Source organism: Cygnus olor, chromosome 14 (assembly GCF_009769625.2).
Source record: "Cygnus olor isolate bCygOlo1 chromosome 14, bCygOlo1.pri.v2, whole genome shotgun sequence".
NCBI lineage: Eukaryota > Metazoa > Chordata > Aves > Anseriformes > Anatidae > Cygnus > Cygnus olor.
This window is the reverse complement of record NC_049182.1, coordinates 19,069,576-19,093,025: the sequence shown is the minus strand read 5'-3', so window position 1 is coordinate 19,093,025 and position 23,450 is coordinate 19,069,576. Positions and strand designations below refer to the sequence as shown.

The 23,450-nt window shown below is 37.6% G+C and overlaps 1 long non-coding RNA gene across 2 annotated transcripts in view; it reads right to left on the bottom strand.

The window, feature by feature from the left end:
- Window positions 1–23,450, bottom strand: part of LOC121077967 — a 65,913-nt gene that overhangs the window by 22,275 nt on the left and 20,188 nt on the right. For both annotated transcript variants that reach the window (XR_005824393.1, XR_005824394.1), the window contains exon 2: window positions 4,268–4,415. This is a non-coding gene — a long non-coding RNA (uncharacterized LOC121077967). The remainder of the gene's footprint in view (window positions 1–4,267; window positions 4,416–23,450) is intronic.

Sequence of the window (23,450 nt, the reverse complement as noted above, 5' to 3'; positions counted from 1 at the left end):
ATATGGAAAGAGCACTTCTTAGGATAGCAATAAATCATCTTCTAAGGGATGCTAATGAAGAAGTGATTCACTGCACATGGAGGCAGGACAAGATGCAGAAGGACAAACCACAGGGACTATGGCTTGGGAAAAAGACTCCATCCTTACCTGCTCCCTAACATCTCTTCAGTAAGTGTTAGCAGTTTGCTGTCTAATCTGGAATAGCCTATTTGCAAGTTTCCTGCAAGACTCAAATCCACAAATTAATTTCAAATAAGAGGCTGTAAAATTGTTTCAGTGTGACAGGAACATTAACACTACCCAGTCTATGCAAGTATTATCTTCATGAATTTCTGATTTTTAAATGTATTTTTAACTATTCCAGGCTAAAATATGTATGCTGCATGCTTAGGCAAACCTCCAGCTGCATAGAAATGAAATATTACTGAAAGAGGTTGTTTACAGGAGCCGTCTGGAGCAGCTAATACATATTATAATATGCTAAGCTCTGATAGTCCCATATCAGTTGCAATTACTTAAAAATGCAGTAGCTTTGAGATTGAGGCAAATTAAATTCTCTTTATCCATGAAGTAACTAAAACAATGGGCAGGGAAATAAAGGAATACCTGTGGTAAAAGGTAACAACTGGTAACAGACAGACTGCAGGCAGCAAAATATACTTGTTGACAGCGCCCCGGAGAATGCTTAAGAAAACACCCAGTTTTGTTTAATTGTTTCTTAATTGCATTGTTTCATCCAGGCACATAAACTCTATTAAACCAATAAAAACAGTCTCCTTGGGTTTACTCATTACATAAAGTTTATTTCAAAATGAGACTCTGGGTACCTAGCAAAGGCTCTAAACTTGCCTAAAGAATATCTCTGAGAACTGAATAGACAAGCACAAACCCAACATGTGCATGAGTGGAGAGAAAGGTGCAGCTCTGCACCTCTGAACAACTGGGACCACTCAATCACGTTATCTACACAAATAATTAAAATGCATACCGAAAGCAAGAATTGAGGCAGAAAAATGGTGTTGATTGGTTTGTTCACAGTGATGCTGCACAGAACTCGAGGCAGGAATAAATGCATCACCTCCCAAGAAAAAAAAGCATTTTTCATTCTGCAAATTTAAGGCTTGTACTCTCTGCTTATGTATGTAGAGTACCAGCAAAATGTCACCTTTGTTAGCCCTTACAAGTGGCTAACAAAAACAAGTGGCAAAAAAAAAAAAGCTGGATTACTTTCAATTTTGTAATTGGAAGAAAAACTACTTAAAGCATGCTCCCGGAGTTATTGAGACCACTCAGAATTAGATAACCTCAAATTAGGGCACTTGCATGGAGAGACTTGCCTGCAAGCTTTCAGAGAAAAATCTGCCAAAGTACAGAATAACTCGAAGGTCTTTGCAATCAGAGGTGTGGGAGGGCAGGAGGGTGAGCACTGGCTGCTGAACCTGAGGTTGTTACAAGCTGAGGAAATGAGAAGAGGCAATTCCCAAAACAACATTATCTCAATGTTGGCACATCTCTGAAATAGGAAGAAAAAGTTTTTCAGCAGAAAATATAAACGTGTATGCTTATTAATGAACAAATCAAACCTCACTCTTCAGTAGAGCCCAGAGGTCTCCATTATAAAATATAATAGCAGCAATCTGACAAGATTAGCTTTGATTCAGAACAGTGACGGGTGTAGAGACCACGGGGTATAAGGTCTTGGTCTGTGAAATACAGGGGACGTAGAGACTTACAAAAGGATATGGCTATTAGTAACATTAAATAATTTAGAAAATGGTTCTTGGGGTCAGGAAGCTTTGTAGCCCCTGCCCTACAGCTTCACTATCTGCATTAACCAGTGCTCAACGGCTCAGAAGCTTAAAACCCATACAAGATTTGCAAGGAACACTACCCACAAAACGTGGGAAGAACAGTCAGCTGTGCTAGTGGTCAATTTTAGGTCTCAGAAATGCAACAACATTCAAATATGGGTACATGTTCCTAGTCCACACCACACTAATCCTCCTGAAATTACCATATAAATAAAGTGTCACTGTGGATTTAGCCAGTTAGTGATCACCTGCAGGTAAACCTCATTACCGGTTACATTAATAGGAAGATTGCAAAGAGATAAGAGAAATAAAAAGGAAAATAGAGTCTCCCGTGATACTGTAAAAACAGTATTTAAAATGAACCTTTCAGAAATCTTATCTTAATAATATTATTGCAGAGATGGACAAAATATGGCATTAATGTACTTATCTTTCTGAAACAAATTACCATTAGCCATCACAACCACTCCCCCACCCCACAACCTATACCCACAGACAAGCCTGACAGAGATTGATTTTTCAACTTGTCTAATTGGCCCGAGGATATAGGAAATTAACTGGATCCTTCTCTGCCTGAGCTAGCAGCTTTTCGTTTTGCGAGAAACAGAAAGCAAGTAAGATTGCATATTACTTATTGTTATATCAATTTTCTTGCTAGAAGAGATTAGAGATAGCTTTCTTTGCTGGGTAATTATTTCCTTTGCAGAGACTCTTACAGTTTTTGTTTTGTTTGATTGATACAGTTTCCTTTATTTATTTAATTTCTAAAAGCTTTTTTTTTTTTTTTTTTTTTTTTTTAAAGACTGGTATTAAGGAGATTATTCCTCTGGAATGGCGAAGAATGATTCAACATGCTCACAGAGGTAAATGCAAACACATTACTGCTCTTCTCAAAGTTGACACAATAGCCCTGCAATGAAATAGCTGAGGGCAAAAGAATATGCAGAGTGCTGACGCACCAGCATTACTAACATACCACGCATTCTTTTGAACTCTTTTTTTTAGACTTGGCAAGAAGTCCATCTTTGCATTATTTTTTTCCCTAAAAATTCATCTTTCAGTTCTTGAACTGGAATCAGGAGGCAACCTCTGTGAAACACTGCTCTGAGTGCCCCCACCATAAAGCTCTTTCCTGAGGCTGCCTCCCAGTTAGACTTGGTGCCTAACACAGGGACTGAACATACCCTGCAGCCTTGCATCAGTGGGGTCTCTTACTCTCCACCTTCCAACCACATCCTTCCAAGAAAAAAAAAAAAAAAAAGCCAAATTTACCTGAAGCTATTTCAGATGATACTGGAATACGAACTGGACAACCGCCAATGCACACAAATGCATGAGCTCCCCTCCTTAACTACTTCCCAAACCAGATTTTCTTTAAAACATGAACCAGATATAAAGCTCACAAAAATTCCCAGTGCAGTATTCTCTTCTTGTTTTGTTAACAAAAAGATTAAATTTCTTTTCATGCCTCTATGAGAATTCTATCATTTTCATATTTAAACTTCTATATTGCTTTTCTGAATCTCCCTGGAAAGAGCTCTTCTACAGTCTTCCATGAAGTACTACCAATATTAGTATTCTACTAATTCAGTTCCTCTGCTTCACAGCCACACAGCAGAGTACCTTAACGTAACCGTATTGTCTGCTATCTACGGCAATAAAGATGATCTTTTCTGAACCCTCTCGCATATTGGCAGTCTGTGGTTTAACGGATTACTCTTCGGAGAAGCCTAAGTATGCATCTTAAATGTAAAACAGAAACATTAGCCTCAAAAGTCATCAAGGCAAGTTTTCTGTATTAAAACTGAAAGTTTATACTTCATTTCTTTCCAATATAGATTACGTGTCACTCAAAAAGTCTCTATTCTGTCTCTTCAATAACCTGGGTGATTTTAAAGACCCTAGAAATATTAAAAAGTCAAATCAGCAATGCTTATTAATGTCGCTTTTTGTATTCCTGAATTCTGCAGTAATGTTTACTGTTTCAAGGGGAGTTTATAATTATGCAAATTGCTAAGCAGTCTGCATAATGTATAACATGTTTGGGTTCACTGACTAGAAGCTGAGATACATTTATTTAATGCTGCCTGTATGCTATGCAATTCAGTTTGCATTTCTTACGCTCCACTGCTTTGTACCTGTCTCCAGCAGTATCCCTTGTGTTTCAGAATTTATATGCAACCTCAGTACCTTTGCAGACATTTGGCTCTCAGAAATTACCTAAATAATTTATGTATGCCAACTTAACATTTTGCAAAGCAAAGCTACATTTTGATAGCCCCGTGATTGTTGAATCCTAGTGAAGACTTCCACCTTTTTCATTATAATCTTAGTTGTTCTCATCATAGTTATAACTTAAACATTGTGGAAGCTGTTCTAAGCTGTGCATATGACATTTTATTAAAAAACCACAACAATGTTGTTAAATGTACTCCACTACTTTAAATACAGCATACCCCTTTCATATCATAAAGATCATGTCTGCAGTCAGTAACAGGCTGTTTACTGATCCTGTTTTCAAAGGCGTCCATCATTCTGACCTTGCTTGTGCAGGAACTTCTGAATGGATGTGTGCGTGCTGCTCCTGGTGTCTGATCATAGTACCTGGTGCCAGAATGGTAACAGAATATTTAAAACTGAGGTGTGCTGAAAGGCCTCCATCATCCTGTTGAAATATTCTACTCTATGTGAAAGGTTGATCCACTCGATCGCCTTCTTAAAATACCATCTAGGCAATGACAAGACCCCTGAAAGCCAAACTAAAGTGACTAAGTACCCCTACAGACAAGTGCAGGCAGTTATCAAGCTCTTGTGGTGTTCCCAGCTAGGACTGGCTGTCACAGCCTCATGAATCGTCCATCCTATAGTGTTGCTCATGAGTCAGGTTCCCTTGGCTTCGAGACAGAGTTCAGCTTTTGGCTGTAGACCAAGACCCAGCTAAACACCCCAGACTCACATTGTCAGCCCTGCTCCAGCACTAAACTTCTCACCATACCCCAGGGTCACCTCAAAGGAAGGGGCCGGGGAATAAAATGACAGAAGCAGCATCAAGTTAAGCATGGAAACAGCTGGAAAATTTTACTCCATTCAATATTTGCTGCTTGTTGCAGTGTCCAAACAGTGCTTGCTCTCTCTCAGGATTTGCCAGTGCTGGCCAGCAAAGCAGGGTTTCCTATTATAATTTTAATAGCAGCCTCCCAGGATCGGAGTCAAACACTGGTTTGTGCCCTGTCTGCTTACATCCCCCCCATCCCATGCCATAACTGCACAGTTTTAGTAGGTGATTAATTAGGCCAATTATTAACTTTGGCCCAAGCCTCAGGGTATGAACCATGCTACGCAAACCGATAGGCTCAAAACCACAGAAGGTCTTTGACTCAACTCTGGTTATGCTTTTATATGGTCTCTGTGGGACTGCAATGCTCAATTAACTCATATTACTGTCTACAAACTTAATAGAGTTTTTATAGCTGGAAGAAATCTGTGGCTTTTTTTTTTTTCAAGCTCTCATGTTTTGGATTAGCTGAAAAGGGCTTTTGTCCTGCTGGTACAAGTCTACAGCAGGTTACACCAAGTAAGTGTAGGTCTAGGCATGGGAGAGGCCATGCAATGCCTGTCTTATTTTCCCTATTCTTCTCAGCAGTCAGTATGAAACCCAGTCTTATGAACTGTTTCTGAAAGAGAGTATTCAATCCACACCCACCCTTTGAAATAAAAGCAGAAAATCTGAAGAGATTTTTTTCCACCTTGTATCTGCTTTCCACATTAGTTATTTTTCATCTACTGTTCAACTGAAAAAGGATTTTATAATTTTCTTATATCCACTTATTTAAAAAAAGGTATTTCTTTCAGCACTTTCTAAGTTCCCTTGTGTAATTACATGAGGAATATAAACCATTCTTCCTTCAGGGAATAAGCCAGCTCATGCAGTTAAGAAGAAATTTTCCTTAGAGACTGATAATTTCATAATTAGTCACTACAGGATTTCTTGCAGCTTCCAGCTATTACGGGAGAAAAGATATTCGACCATCCTGAGTCACTGGCCTCAAAGAACATCACTGTCACTGTGTTCTGACAGAAGTGGAGTTGACAAACTCTGGTTAAAACAGAACCCAAACAAACAAAAAAGACCCCCAACAACAAAACTAGACTGCCGATGCCAGCAATGCCTTCATTTTATATATATAATACACACACACACAACTAGCGTATACACACACATGCACACACACTACTACTACTCTCTACAACTACCTCAAAGGAGGTTGTAGCAAGGTGGTGAGTCAGTCTCTTCTCCCAAGCAACAAGCAATAGGAAATAGCCTCAAGTCAGGTCAAGGGAGGTTTAGGTTGGATATTAGGAAAATTTCTTCACTGAAAGGTTTGTGAAGTATTGGCAGAGGCTGCCCAGGGAAGTGGTTGAGTCACCATCCCTGGAGGTCTTTGAAAGACATGTAGATGTGGAGCTTAGGAACATGGTTTAGTGGTTATCGGTTGGACTTGATGCTCTTAGAGGTCTTTTCCAACCTAAAAGATTCTATGATTCTCTCTATATATCTTTTCCTTTTGATTTTTAATTTCAGTTAATTTTATTTTGCCTACCACCAAGTTTATGTTTAATGAACAGAACACAATTTGTATTGGTTTGGTCAGAACATGAACCTTTTACATTTACTTCTTGGTAAAGTGCATTTACTTCTTCTCTAAAAGACCATTCATCTGCCATACTAGATGACACTTCTGCCATGGATTTTCAAAGTCCAATGCTGAACATGCATGTGCAAGATTCAATGACGTAATGGTATATGGTTACGCCAGTTGTTTCTTTGCAAGAAACTACAACAATCAGATCTTTGTGTCAAGATGTGTAACTTACAAAAATAAGAAAAAGTTACTGTTTGAGTGTCTAAAAAATTTCACTGAACAAAATAATAGCAATAATGGAATGAGAAAAAAAGATATAGAAGGATAGTGAGGAAATTACTTCTCCAGCGCTATAAGAGACTTATGCCCAAGTCAAGATTGTCAAGAGCAGATCACCTTTATTCCTCTTTCTGAAGGTGCTCATTTTCATCTAAGAACACGAACCATTTCCCAGCTGTATGACAGGTATTGCAATGAAATAGGTGGTTTAAAGCTTATTAACATCTTGGCTTGGACTTCACTGATCACAGTCACTAAACCAGATATTTAATCTCCATTACTACTTGTACATTAAATATCTTTCAGTCACTGCTTCCCCTTTAAGAAAGTTCAGATCAGTCATACCCTTTAAAATGCCATTCAAATGATTGGTGCCCAGTCAACTGCTAAGCAAACAGTGCTTAACTAGTCACATCAGTGAATCTGGACAGCAAGAAAGCTTGAAAGAACACTTTGGACAAGAATAAATTACAATGTTACATCTGCATTCCAGCCTGAGGAATAACAATCAAAGAATAGCTCTTAAAGGATGAGAAGATGAAACACAATGATGGATAGATGTAAGGAGAAGGAAAAGCTATGACCTGAAACAGATCGAAGAGAACCATAATTTAAATACATTATTTTTAGTTCAAGTTATTTCTCTGATGCCTTCTTTTTATTTTCTTTGTTTTGTACATATTTCCTTTCTCTCCTCATACGAGCAGGGATCTGCTTTGCTTCTTCATCTGCTTGGTATTGTCTCCCTAATGAGGCTCAGTTGTTGTGAGAGGGGAGCATAAGCTCCTGCCTCAGTTGACAGGAGCTTGCATCTTAGCCAGAATTGACTCTTGAGCTCCTTGGTCACGGCCTTTACCTCCCTGCAGAGCCTGGACTGTTCACCTTGTATGGCCTTGGTATCTAACACCACCGTAAACACCCATGTAAACCAATGTAAACCAATACCCTTGTATACTAATCTTCAACACAACTTTAATACACATTTCCCTGCTGTGGAAGTGAATCAGACTACCTATTGTCTACCAGTTGAGGAAAAATTTGAAGTTTAAGTGATCAAATACCTTTAAATATAAATCTCTCATTGGGACTACACTCATATTGTCTGCTAGTTATTGACCCATGGTACTTCTGTATTTGAAAAGACTCCTCAAGAAATGAACACAAACCAGTCTGATTAAGCAACACAAGTGTTTTAGCTCTGTACTCCAAAAAGGAAGAGATGAAGCTTCCCAAGGAAAACAAAGACTTAGCAGGCAGCCACACAGAAATCCTATCAAGGACCTTATCTCAAGTAGGGTTGTCAAATTGGCAAGCAGATGAAAACGAAAGATTGGGTTTTAATTTATGTAAGCGAAATACCACAACCTCAGTATTTCCAAGCAGAAAATGATTCCCCAAGTGACTGATTACTACGGCTAAGAATTTGTAGACTCTCACAGTACAGTGGTAACTATACTAACACAGTTGCACCTTATGGCTGTTTGTCCAAATATGTTTATATAAAGTCCGTAACTGTTATTTCTGATGGAAGTCTACAAATTAAAAAGAATAAAGTTTGCGAGAGGCCTACTGGGAGTTCTGCTTTTTACTAAACTAAGAAATATTCAAAAACAGGGGGCAAGACCACCTTAGGACTACAAACACAGTGGTTTACGGGTAAGAAAAGCGATTCTCCTGGTAAAAGGAACACCAGACTGACAATGTATGTAACGTGCTAGCTTGAAATGGGATGAGGACATATGCAACGGTAACAAACAACTTAAGTGAAAACAGACAGTTATCATTTAATAATACCATGATTTTCACTGATGTAAGTGCAACTGTCTGAAAAACTAAACTTATTCAGAAGTTATTGTGAAGGACCTGATCAAGAAAAATAGCTTGCAAAGACATATGTAAATTGGACATATTAACTGATGAAAATAACGTGACTGAAAGTTCAGTTAAAACATTGAGATCTCATGCATTTGCAGTCCTTTTTCCTCACCTTCAGAAACAGGTAACTGCTAACATTTTACTTTTCTAGAATGTTATTCAGAGTTAACAACATACAGTGTCAACTTATATTTATTTTTTCTGTTGTGAAAGAGTAAGAGTGGTAGTAATTTTTACATGACTATAAAATAATGAGCCTCAATAATAACAAATATTTAACTGACTTATTCTTAACAGCTAGCCAGGTGCATAGCAATTGCTCATTCCTCAAATGGCACTAACATTTGCTTCCTAGAGGCTTATTATTTTTAAACACCTGTACCTATGTTAAAATAGCTTTAGAATGTTTTTTTTTTGTTTCCATTTCAGAAATAATGAAAAAAATATTCTCTACTGTCATGTAGGAAGCTTTTTTTTTTAGACATGAAATATGACAAGCAAAAAGAAAATAAAACATTATGAGTTGTTTAATAAGTAATTCTAAATTATAAAAAATTATATAAAAGGAAATTTGGCATACAATTTTTTTTGGGGGGAACAGATTTTAAACAGAGATACTGCTGTGACCAACTTGTAACAGATATTTACAAAACAGAATAGCTAATTTTTTTTTTTAAATATAAACTACTGTGTTCAGATTTTTCATCATAAAGAACCCTGAGAAATAGATCAAGTCTAACCACAGAAGTAACAGATATTTTTCACTAAATGTAGACAATGCAGTATCTGCTTTATCTCCGTATACCTTTCTATATTAGGTTTTGATTGCTTGATGATATTCAAAATGATTTGCAATTCTAATATCAGTTTGTTTGGGATGAGAACCTGTAGCAATTTCAAGAGGTGAAGGGCTAATTCACATGCTATTTATTGTGTCTTTGAATGCACCAAAATATGAAGGACTAATCTTGCTCCAGCTCCATTACATATGGATTACCAAGCAATGCTACTGAGACGATTGCTTTTGGTTTACTGACACATCTTGTGACAGAACCTGGTTATGCATATTAGAGTGCTACTTACTACCCAAGTCATCTCAGTGTCTTTAGAGGACTATTTTCATATCTTGGTATTCCTGAGAGCCTGGCAGAACACAGGCATGGCTGGCCAGCTGTTTACTTGCTCTCTATGAATATTACTTGAAGTGGACAGCACTTGCCTGAAAGAAAGCTTCCTTCCACTTATGGCAGCATGAAGTCCATGTAGATTAGTCACAAGAAACAATGGAAACTCCAGTTTCCACAGCTGAACTCCCTTGCTGTAATGTTTCTCTGAACTCTGATACAAAAGCTCTGCTGGCTGATTTCACCCATCTGATACACGTCTTTCTTCCATATGAAATTTGAGCCACTGAGCCCAGGGAACCTTTCTGTCCTTTTAAAACCTATGACAGATACATGTATGTATGGATGATGAGCTTTATCTGAGCTCACAGCACAAGCCTATAGCTTATAGGGGTTTAAACAACTTTAAGCCTGACACAAAGGGCCTTGGAAAACTTTTACTTCTGTAAGGATAGATTCACCTCTCTAGTGCCAATGCCTGCTGTTAAAATGAGAAAAATAGAATAATTCTCCATACAATGAGGCATTGAAGCAACTTACAGTCCAGAGGAATGCAAAGACTTAATACAAGCTATTAATATATTCAAGGAAGTCAACAATAAAATATTGCTTATCAACAGAAGTTGCTTCCAATTCAGTTAGACCCAATATGTACTTTCTATGCCAAATAAACGTATTTTCCTTGCAAATCAGAAGATTTGCAAAATTAATTTGTCCATGCTCCTGTAATATATTCATATTACAACTAAGCAACACTTGTATGTCATCTAGAAATTAAACATTGTAGCAATGAGAACCTACAAAATGATACTTGCTTAGAAAAAGTTTCACTAGCTTTCACTGAACATGAAACAAATGGGAAAAAAAAAAAAAAAACCAAACACCAACAACAAAACAAACCAGAATTGCTTTTGTCACGCAAACAAAGCTTACAATGTGATTTAGCAATTCTGAGTATCTTTAGGAATTGTATCATTTCATTAGGCAGGAATATAAACTAGAAACAAAACCCACATGAGCACTGTATAAACAAGACAGTAAACATAAAATATTCATTGGAGCAACTTATAAGTGTTCAAAAATCTGTAGAGAAATCAGTAGAGAAGTGAAGTTTCTCTTAACTGAAGAAATGCACAGGCTAAAGGCACATTAACCAAACCTGCCCAATTTATTTCCTCATCTCACAGCCACACAGTTTAAAATTCTTACGCAAAATTTCAAAGACTGAGAATGTATTAAATACTAGCAGCCACTTGCCAACTTTTTTTATTTATTTTGTTAAGGGGAATCCCAGAAGACTTCTTGGGCATCTCTTGACCTATGCTTGTGTCAAGATTGAGAAAGTCTCCTAAACATTAAAAAATATTAAGAAGTATTAAGATGTCTCCTAAAAATATAGGCAAAATACATTTCCCTATAGCTCAGCTTCAGAAAAAAAGTTACACCAACCACCTATGATCACATTGCAGATCGTGACTATGAGGTCTTCTACAGTTCTTCTGAAACACTCTAGTAATTGGGGTCTGACCTCCACACTTACCACCATGCCGAGCTCTGCTGAAGCCCTGCAACGGGTGGACGTGGGAGCTGGAGGGAGAGGCTGAGCTAAAGGTTCCTGGCTGGCTGGCACAGGCTGCACAGACAAACCATAAAGAAAGGCTCTTCGAAAGTGAAGGTGGTTAAGGTTCCTTGGCTCACAAGGAAATTCTTTGCATTTGTGTTTGAAGAGAGGAGGAAAGAGATCGATAGCGGGAATGTGTGCAAGGGAGTAAATCAAGGGGGTGCAATGGAGCAGTAGATAAACACGCACTCTGACAGTCTGCTTGGAGCTATCAGGCTGCAATTTTGAAAGAAGCTTTCTGCGTGACAGTTCATTTTACTTAAGAAGTGGATAGTCCTAAAATCAATGTATCTTTCAAAGAGGTACATCTACTATTCATTATATACTCTTAAGTGATGTTACAAGCACCTAGACTAGGAATGACAGTACACTTAGCCTGCTTATTCTACCACTCCACATGCAGGACACAAACACAGAGCTGTGGACAACCAGCTTTCTGCAAGCTCTCAGGGTTTACTATTAAGAAATGGACTTCCCCAATAAGACACAACTCTTCTTTGTATTCAGGAGAGAATTCATAACACAGCCTGTGGGTAGCTGGAGCTGCTAGACAGTTTTCATGTTTTCCCCTGCAATGATGTGACTTGCATTTCAGTGCATCTACATCATATTGAAACTTATCTTCTAACAGCAGTTTTGCATATAGATAGAAATTTATTCTTCTCAGTGTCCTGGACATGTTTCTTAAAAAACGAACAAACAAACAAACCCACCAAACCAACCAGCCAAATAGAACCCCACAACCAACCCCAAAAACAGGGCAGTAACAACATGTTTTCTTGAACTGCTGAGATATCTTGTCCAGTTTTTACAGCTGAACCAGACTTATGGTAAGACTTTCATTTGGATCAACTCAAGCTGTCTTCAGCAGCTCCTAGCAGAACAGAGAGAGGGACTGCACGAATAGAGTTTTGAGCTTCCTATCACTTTTCACAGTACTGATCACAATCCTTCTGAAATTGCACAAAAGCTCACATTCTCAACATCAACACCAAGCACTTAATATTGGTATGATGTTAGGCAAAAAAGTTATTCTTCTGAGAAAAAAAGACTAAAATGGAAATATTGGAAACAACATTTCTATCAATTAAGCATCTCCAGAGTTATAAACGATATTCCCCACTGTTATGAGAAAGGCTATATCTGGTACCACTGGATTAAAAAAGTTCATATAGTCCAGTATTCGGACACTAGATGGCAATGTTCGATTTTATTTAGTCATGTGATTGAAACAATGATTACATGGAATCTTCTAAGAGAAGAAAACCATTTTTTGGGGGGTTAAAAGGGAGGAAAGGACTGTTTGATCTAGCTAAATAAGAATAAAGATCTGAATCTTAATAAATAATCCATCTAAAATCATGGAAAAATCAACAAAATACTTTTATCCGAGATACAAAATAGAAATAACCTGGATACAGTCATCAAGTAGAAGATTAAGAAAAAAAGCACATATTTTGGTAAGAGCACAATGTTCAGTAAAACCATAAGGTTTTATTATTATGTCTCAAAAAACATTTTATGATATAATTTCAGTACTTCAAAGTAAATTATGATCAAAATAAATGTAGATTTAACAGTCCTTTGGCAAATTCTTCTCTTATCTGTATCGAGAGACGATAGAGACAACTGAGTGTTGAGACAACAGAGGACGACAAGTTTCCTACAGCTGCCATAAATATCTGCTTGAATTCCTCTACAGCTTTGGACAGCCAGGTTTGCTTTAGTAAGAAATAGTATTCATATTTGACAAAAAAAACTACAAGGAAAAAATGTTTTTTTAGGGGTATTCCTGAGACAAATGATGACAGAAGAAAGATGAAGAGGAGCTGACAATACATTTTCAGGATATGCAGAAATCCCAGACTTTTCCCAGACTATCTTTTAAAATCTGATCTGTTTCACAGATATAAGGCTTGAGTCTTTCTCACTACAGAACAGAAAATAAATAAAATAGAGGTAATCTCTTATTTCATCAGACTAACTACAGTACCATTTTCTCTTTGCCTTTCTTTCAGAGAAGACCAAGAGTCAGGCAAAAGTTCTGAGATCAGACCCATTTCTGTTTCCCCAGCTGTTTCATCTGCTCCTGCTGCAAAGCACCCTGTTAATCAAACCTATTTCCTGCTGAATGATCAAAAGGCTTAGTCTTGAGACTAATCAACATTAACGATCATTATAATAATTCTGACATCAGAGATAATTTTTTGCAGAGAAAACCAAGCCTAAGGTTACATAATTTCAGAAAGAGGTCAGGAGTAGTGATTTAAATTTTACAAGTTTTCCATTTTTCTTGTTTTAGGGTCTGCTGCTCTCTAACCTAAGAATAGTAAGCAAATCCAATCTGTTGGGTAGGATGCTATGCTACTGCCTTTCCAAAGTCACAGGGACAAAAATGCTTGGATGTTAATCTAATTATCTTGTGGAAACACTTTAGATGGTGTGGTTAAAAAAGGAAAACACAGCAGGAGATACAATACAATTGCACTACTGAAACCAATCACAGATGTTTTTCTACCTGTCTTGGTCAAATTCATCTGTCATGTCTCATTCCAGCAGCTCTGCGATGGTTCAGATTTTGACTCATTTCCCTAAGTATAACCATAAAAGAAACACAACAAAGAGAAGGAGGAAATAGAAAAGCTGAAATTTTATTTTTATATTATCTTTTAGATTCAATGAATTGCAGATGAACACTAAGTGTTCAGAGCAACTTGGCCTTGGAAATACAAATAAGTCACAGAATCCGTAGACTAAAATATTCCCTATATATTGGTTAAATGAGATGAATAAAGTTGAAAAGAACTTTTCTATTAGTGTTTATGAAGCATAATTCTCTCTCCTCTGTTTGTTTGTTATTTATTCCTGGTGCAGCAATGCCTTGAGGTCTCAGTAAAGTTGAGGCTCCCTAATACAAGATGACATAATTCTTGTCCTAAAAGAGACAAACCAAGTGATGAAGAAAGTGTAGAAACAAAGGGCTGACAAAGCTAAAGGACTCTCCTAAATGATAAAGAAAGAAAAATAGATTGAGATTTCTGGAGCCCTGGTCTAGTGCACTGACCTCAGGGCCTAGTCTCAAAGCTTGTCACCATCATTTTGTTCACTTCAGAAGTACCACATTCTGCCTACCCCAGGCTTCTGTCTCCCCATTAAAATCTCTATGTTTAGTTAACTGGTGCTTTACAGTTGAGTTAGCTGGGCTGGCAATGGACATAGATCCAAAAATCAACCGTGGGCAAAACTACAACTAGAAAAGTGGGTGGTAATGCAGTTCATCATTTACATCAGTTCAGATGAAAGTTCATTATGAACGACTAATACAATTGCTCTGTGAAACCAGTGTACAGCTCTGAGGCATGGCTCACTTGAGATAAATGAGCTTGAAAATAATTCAGGTGTATTAATATAAACAAGCTTGCATAGCAAGGACAAGTGCTTAGTTTCACTTAGAGGAGGACAACTCCTGATGCTGGTTGCCATTCTCTTTTTCCAACATGTTTGTTCCATATAGAGAATGAGTGAAGGGATCAGTGAGGAGGCAAAGTATTCCTGGAGGAGCTACTTTTAGCTATTGCAAAGGGACCTCAGACTTAGCATGGATTTCCTCAGGACTTGATGCTGCCCTTTTTGGCTAGACAGAGCTCTAAGGTGGGTGCAAGCTTTAGTTCTACAAAGGCAGCAAGCTCAAACTCTTACTTATGCACAAATAGAAAGATGTTGCTTTGTCACAATACTGAATGGTAATAGCAAAAAGTATGAAAAAAATCTACAGCCTGCATTAAAGAAAGTTACTTTTTTTCTACATGTAAAGACTGTAGATGTCACAATACCAGAAGCATACACCTAATCATCATGTAGGTTTTCCCAATATATCCCATAACTGCCTGAAGAGTTGCAAAAACTCTTCCACTTTCAGGATTCCCTGAGACTGAAGTGAAATCCATAAAACCCCAAAGTTTAGTTCGGATCTTTGCTCTATAATAAACTGTAGAGCTTATTCTATGAACTGAAGGTCTCCCCAAAACATTACTTTTAAACTACATGATTAGCTTAAAAAAAAAAAAAGAGAATAAAATATTTTTTAGAGTGGAAAAAAACAGATTGACAATGCCAATTTTTGAAACATTTGTAAAGATGCAAAGAAAGTATATCAGGATATAGATAGTTCTGAATCCACAAGAGTTCTGAATTTATGTTGTTCCTTCAGGTGAATGACATATTGCATGCACGTCAAAGATCAATAGGAAGAGAAAAGCAAAATATCCCAAATACCACCTGTTGTTTTGTAGGGATGTCTTTGCTCTGGGCAGTCTGGAATACCAAGAAATATCAACAGATTTTGTCAAAATAAAGACTGCATTATAAAACAGCTATATAGCCTTTCTACTTAAATGTATTTTGCCTCCAAAGACTCGTTCTCTCTGAAGTTCAAGGACAGTACCACATCACGCACAGCTGGATGTACATTAGAGGGTATTTTGGCTTCACCTCTGGAAGTCCCTCAAGTTTCTAACAAAATCTTCATCTTGGATTTTTCATTCTGACTGACAAGCAAAAAAAAAAAAAGCCCATGGTGATTTTAAAGAGTTCAGTGTAAAAACCACAAAACAGAGCAAAAGACCAAAGACTGAAGTCATTTCTTTCCGCTCTGAATCAAATCACAAGCCTTTGAGCCTTTTTTTTTTTAAATGAAAGAAAGGTTTTAATCAAAACAAACAAAAACAGAACACAACCAACTGGTTTTGATATTCCACTAATAAAGGCTACATCATTTCTAAGACAAACACCTCATATTTTTCCCTATAAGATCTAGTACTTACATTAAGACTATAGTTCCAGTACTCATGTAGCTTTCATGATTTAAGTGTGTGAATGAGGACATATTTATAGGGAGTTATACTTTTTAATCAGACCAACTGATGGAGTGTGGGGGGGAAAAATAGATAAAAAATACACACACAAAAAAAGATAATCTTTCAGGCAGATGTAAACTGAAGAAGTCCCTTTGTTACTTAGAACATAACTAGTGAAGAATGCTATAAGATTGTCTTATTACTGATAATCAAAATAGTATAACATTTATTAGCTTCTTTTTCTCTTTACATAGTGCATTCTTGTTTTTGTTGTTACTCAGAGGGTTAAATCTGGATACTCGAATACTTTCATATATTAGTTTTACTTGACCAATGAAAAGAAGTTTCTGGGACACTTAATAATGAGAGGTTAGAAGTGAAGTAACACTGAAAAAAATCCTGGGAAGAACACCAGGGCCACAGGGAACAGACAGTCTTCATAACAATTGCTGCAGATCTTAGAGAAGGCTCTAGAGGCTCCCTCTATTCCTGCTCTGCATTGCATCCAAAAGCTAATACCTGAAGCATATGCATTTGAGGCATCAAGGCATCTGGTAGGTCAGAACTCCTGAAGGGCACATAAGTAACACAGCCGTTTGATGAGGCACTTTACATTCAAGGGCTAGCTGTTCAACGGACTCTTGTGAGAAGAGCTCAAGTGTTTTTTTTCTGATTACTGAGATAGTTCAGTTAAAGGGACTGCAGGGATAGGATGCTTTTTATGGTAAGGGAGCAGAGGAAGATAATGAAAAGGTAAGTATGCAGGATGTTTCGGTGGATGTAAAAGCTTTTCTTGAGTTTGGGATTTGTGTTGCTTTGCAAATACAAAAATACATGTTGTTGTCCACATTGTGGTACAGACACAAAGTACTGTGTCATTCTTTTTTGAGTCGAAATATCCAGTTAATCAAAACAAGAACTTTATAGGCAATGAGACTTCAGATCAACATATTTGTTTGTAAAATGTACTGAAAAACTCAACTGCACCATTATTCAGAATTTAAGATATCAGTGCCTTAAGATATCAATGCTCCCTGACAACTTTGTGTATAGACAAAGAACATTTCTGAAAAGCTCTGAGCCACCATGAAGCTAACACAGCAAACAACAGCTAGCAAAGAAGTGGTACATTAAACACCATTTGTTGAAAACAAGCAATTCATACTCCAAACAGTATCATTCCAAGAAAAAAAAAAAAAAAGATAAATTCCAAAAATGCAGAAAACAAACCAAGTTTGGTAAGTCCCATGGCTACTCCATTACAATAACCTTTCTTAGAGACATGGCTTTCTTGGTGACAGCAGTTTCAAACGCAGTGTTAAAAGGCAGCAGTGAAGGTACCAGACCTCGGGCTAAGCTGAATTACATTCAGGATAGAGGCCAAGGAAGAATGAAAGTTAGTCACCCTTTCTCTGAGTGACAACTGGTCTCTGAAAAGCAGGCATGCCTAAGACATAAAGCAGCCTTTAAAATCCACTTCAACGAGTTTCTGAAGTTTTGCTCTACAACTCTTGCAGGCTTGCTTTAAATGGCACAATACTAGGGCTCAGGTCTAGAACAGATGGAGCAGATATAACACAGCTCAGAACTGCATGCTTTTATTTGCATTTTGAGATTAAAAATATTAATATGCTAAATACCAATTGATTATCCAAACCATTAATTCAGAATTAAGGAATATTAAAAACGCACATCATGCATAATCGCTAATCAGCAACAAATCCAAACTTAATAAACTAGTATTTAATTGTATCGTTAACTTTAACAGTTTTCTTAATCATAATTAAAAGCAATTCCAAGATGCAATTTAAATCATTACCAAAAACTCTTGCCAGTCCATTTCAAAACCAAAAATAAAATTATCTGAAGTTACTCTTGATCTTTTTTTTCCTTCTCCAAGCTGACTATAGTAATTTATACACAACCTTGCATCTGCCCCAGTAACTATGATTAACCCATATCATCCAGAGCCAGAAAGCTGTCCAAGGTGACAGCCAAGACAGACAGGACAATAAAAATATAACTACACTACCAACAGCAACAAATTGCTTTGCTTCACCATACTGATTTCTTTGGAGTCTCATGTGGCCAGCAGTATGAAAGTCCTTTGCAAGATTATAAGTGGACCACAGAAAAAACGGGCTACATCTGTGCATGAATGTACAATGCTCTTATAGGTTACCGTGTAAAACCAAAACACTACAAAATGAGGCCTGTAACTCAGAGAAGTCAGATGTAACAAAGGGAACAAGGATCTTGGACTTAGATTCCTACATCCCAGTGAGATGAAGGATGGCAAAGCCCAGCTATGTTCTGCCGGCTGGATTTGGGTAGCAGGAAGCTCATATTTTCTCTGTTGTCTTTCCTTCAGAAACATGGAAGAAGTTTTCAGGCAATATACACAGTGCTCCAACACTTGGATATTTTCCCTTGTCCCTGGGAATGGTCTGAACATAACCCACACATCTACATGAGAAGAGGGGAAGAGGCTGCCTGTAAATCGTGCACATAGGCATGGCTGAGGACAGAGCTGGGAACTGCTACCAGAGCCCATGAAGAGGGTCCACTTTTGGGATCTGAACCCCATGGCAGCAGAGGCTGGATAGACTAGTCTCATATCTCCTGTACATCCTCACATCTAGTCTCATATCTCCTGTACATCCAGCAGCACTGGCACAAGTGGCCATGGTTATGTAATCCACCTTGAAGTTTTTTGGACACAGTCTACAACTGGATGGGCAGCAATTTGTAATGCATTTACATTATATCCGTAGCCAGGAGAAATGGAGCTACAGTGAATTAGAGTGATAGAGACATACTTTAATTCATCTGTAGATACAGTTTGAATATAGTGAAATAAAAAACCAAACATTCCCCCCAGCACAACACGTGTTTTTACCAGAGCCACTTGGATGTACAGCACCACTGCCTGCTATGCAGGCATCCTAAACTTTATGATCAGTTACACCATGTCCTTGTTTGTCCTAAAAATGCATCAACTTTGCCAAAAAGCACAATACCTGGAAAAAAAAAAAATTGCTCTTTTACTTTAAATCAGTTTTTACCACTGAATCAGCCCAAGTGTTTTTACTGATTTGGAACTTTAAAATCTGTGGTTACAATTGCCTCACAATCCAATTCACTGATACAATGAAATAGTTGCAGAAAAAAGATTAAGAATAACCCTCTGTGGCCCAACTAATCAAGTATATAAATATGGAAAACAAACAAAAAATTGGTGCTACTTACGTGAATTGGCAAGTTTGTGGGTAACAATATAAGTAAAGATGTGTTTTCTGCTTGCTTTTTGCATTCTGCTACTTGGGCTGTAGAAATTACAGCCCTGGAGTTTTATTCTTTTACAGTTTAAATAAACTTGTTCTCTTTTGAGCACTTTGCCTGTTTGCTCTATCATGGTATACATCTGTCTGCATTAAAGCTCATTTAATACACCAGGGCTCACACTTCAGTTTGGAATCCTTTTAAGTCTCCCTTATTGTTTGTTCCATAGCCTCTGCTGCTCCAAATTTAGTTTCATCAGCAACTAACTACTTCACTCTCCCTGTCAGTCATGTATATAGATTAGGCACCGTCTACGTTCAAGGACTACCCCTTTGGGAACCCTTCTTAATACTTCTCACCAATTTAGAAGAGCTTTTTTGACAAGCAATTGCTCATTCAAATTTTTTTTAGCTACTCTTTATCCTCTGTATCCACTCATGTCCTCCCTTGGCTAGATGCAGCTTTCAGCTTAAGCAGGAGTCTGTGAAGTGGAACTTTTGCAAAGACTTTCCTCCAAATCCATAAATTAAGCCACATACTGTGCACTATGAAGGCTTTTGCTGCACCTTCAGGAGAAACAGCAAGAAAGCTTGGTTTAGTAGGACCCACACTGCTCCTGCAACGATGCTTCTGTAGTCATACTGGCTAGTTCCTCTGAGATTAACATAAAAGGTGAATGTTTCATCGTGCATTTCATTCTAACATGTCAAGGGAGATTCTGCTCAGGGTTGCATCAAATTATCCCTAGAGTAACTTTACAGATTTCAAAGGTTTAGTGTGTCCTGCCCCTTTCCCATAGTGTAGATGTCAAAACTCAACATCTGGTGTTACAGATTCTAGCATTTAGCACAGTTACAAACTAATATGCCTCCTAACAGATTCAGTGAGACTTCTGTGAAAACAAAAAACAAACAAAACAACTCCAAGATTGATGCAGTTCCTATGTATGGATCAAGGGCATGACATGTTTGAGATTTGTTCTGCAGACAGCAGTTCAAGTTGAGGATTTTGCCCTTAGGGCCAGCTACTATCCTTAATCTCTGCCTACAGCTTCCACCAGCATTACTGTAAGTATGAAGCAGTTAGATTTTTAATAAGCCTGCATCCAGCCAACCTTCATGGCTATTTAAAGACTCCATAAGGACTCTCTTATGATTTGTAACCAGAACATCTGCCATCTCTTGTTCAGTTGTACATCTTTTCGACAGCCGCAGAGAGCATCCTTATTCTTTGCAAATACTGATCCTAAATGCACTTGTAAAGATGCTGAAAATTGTTCCCCAAACTACCAAACACTTAACTCACTCCTCTCTCTGGGCATCTTAATGGAGTTGCAAGAAACTAGCAATATATTTGCTACTATTTTGCCCAGAAACCCATCCACATGGAAGTAACAATCTAACACAGCCAATGCATGAGCATTTAGGAAAGTTGTTTCAGCACACTTTCCCTACACTGGGAGATGGTGTAAAGTCCTTCCCCTTGTGTCAAACCCTGTATCATTCAGAAGCCAATACAAATATGTACAAGAGTGAAATGAAGGAAAGAATAGAAACAAAACTGATCTGGAAGTATGAAGTAATTCTTCCTTGCTTCTCTTTTTGGACCTCCTAATGCAATCACATTTCTTTGCAGAAGAATGTTTCACAATTGATTGAAGAAGGATGGAAACTGGATACAAGGAGAAGATATCATACCATGTATTCTGAACAAGGAAAATCGTGTCAAAATAAACAGAAAAAATCAGCCATGCATACTACAAGCTAGGGTGCCCTATCTTATCTGTTGAGTAAGAATTCTCTCTCTTCCTTCAAAAAACTTTCCTGCAGAATCCAGCCATATCCAAACAATTAATCCCCTTAAGTTTTTGTTTAGCCAGTTTCCTAGCAGTTGAACAGGAAAAAAAATATAAATCAGTAAGAGGTCTCTGTGCCATTGACAGGTTTGTTGGAACTTATATATTAAAAAAAAAAAGTGAGTCAAATTAAAACTGCCAATGGAAGGCACATCTTAGTTGTTACAAACGGACAGATGAGTAATAAGGTTAGTAAAATGAGAAGACAACATTTCACTCAAAGAGGTGGAGGAGGTCCTCTATCTGCATTCTGTTCTGAATCCTACCTCTGTGAGGATAAAGTGCCTGTGGGGAAGATGAAGAAACAAGGCACAGATGTCCACCCTGGGGCTGAGATGAAGGACTGCGCACAGATGTCCAGCCTAGGGCTGGAATATCCCCTTTATTATAACATGTTTGAAAATAAAAGTTGAAACTATACCTTCTGTTACAGTAAACAGCAAATAGTAAATATTCATTACTGCTGTTAACAAGGACATGGGAAAGGTGGGCTGCCACTAGAGCTGCTAGACTTTCCAGGTAGACTGACTGAGGTTAAGGGTCCTAGCCATGCTAGGGACCCCTGCTACAAGCTATGAACTGAATAGAAAATGGCAGCCTACCAGACATCATGCAGAGACGTTAGAAAAACCTCTCTAAAAAGTTTGAGGCTGAAATAAAATGTCAGAAGCCATTCGTAACCCCTGTTCCAAATTCTCCAATGAAGATTCAGTACAAGATTCATTTCATACTTCCAATACAGTTCGTCATTCCAATTTTCAGGCTACACTATTACTTTACTTCAGTAACACGAGCATACTTATCATTACTAAAAACTCCACTTAAATGCCCTAACTAATAGAAAACTCCTACTGTGCCATGCATCATAAAGCAGATCATTTTTGAAAAGAAATCACAGTAGAAATAGGTAGCTGTTAACTTTATTATAGAAACAGAGGTAAAATTGAACCGTTTGTCCCAAATCCCACAACATTTGAAATACTGACAGAAATCAAATCTGCTTTGTCTAAAGACTGTTCTTGTGCCCTCTCTCAGAAAGCCAACTTTTTTTCTTAGTTTTATTACCCTCTTTCATACATTTCCAACAGCAAATGAGCTCATGTTTAGTTCTTTCATAAGGTTCTAGAAATGAAGCTTGAAAAATATTTAGTCTAAAATCCTGAATGAAATGTGAAATATAATTTCTTTGTCAAGCCAGTAATTGGTGGTGAAAGGAGACTTACTGTTTTGGTTTAATGGCTACAAGCAATCAGATATTCAGCTGACTATTCCAATAACTGCAGTTTCAGTTTTTCCCATCTCTTAGATTCTCCTACTCCTTTGCCTGCTAAATATAAAAGACACTTCCAAAACTCACTGTCTGCCTTCTAACCCAGGATTATCTCCAATAAAATCTATTTCAGCCTTTCAATAAACGTCTTCCATATCTCCAATTATTCCTGCAGCATTTTTCAAAACCCTTCTCAAAATTTCCAGTGTACTCTTTGCACTATAGGACAAAGGTAGCTGCTTCTGATAGGAGGAATAAGCTCTGTACAGATATGAAGTCAAGTGAATGCTAGGTACATCGCCCATGAGAAGATAAGCAGTTTTGTAGTGTTCTTCTGAACTTATGGATAGGCTCCAAATTATCACCAATAGCTAAATTATTTTGTGAGGTTCAGTAAATGAACAACAAGAAAATACAACTACATCATTGGATTTCCTTCATTTAATGCTTTGAACAGATCATATTTATGCCAGCACCAAGTAATTATTTTCTTTATGTAACCGCAGATGGTACTCTCATGATTCAGTGAAGAATCTACAGCATGGCAAACAGTGTCTGACATTTATTCAGCGAGTTGCTTACTTCTGTTTCTCATACCCATCACTTCTGTATGCACTGCTTATATCCAGGTGTTACATGGCTCAGCTCTTGGCCTCCATCAGTGCCCCTGAGCCAGCTTCCTATAACCATTGTCTTTTCCTTTTCAGATCTATGATCAGTTATCACAGAGATCACTAGTGACTCAGCATTTAGCTACTGCTATATTGCAGAAACCTTGTTGGACCATGAGCACAAAGAGGAGTAACTAGTCAAATATTGTAAGATGGATTAAGA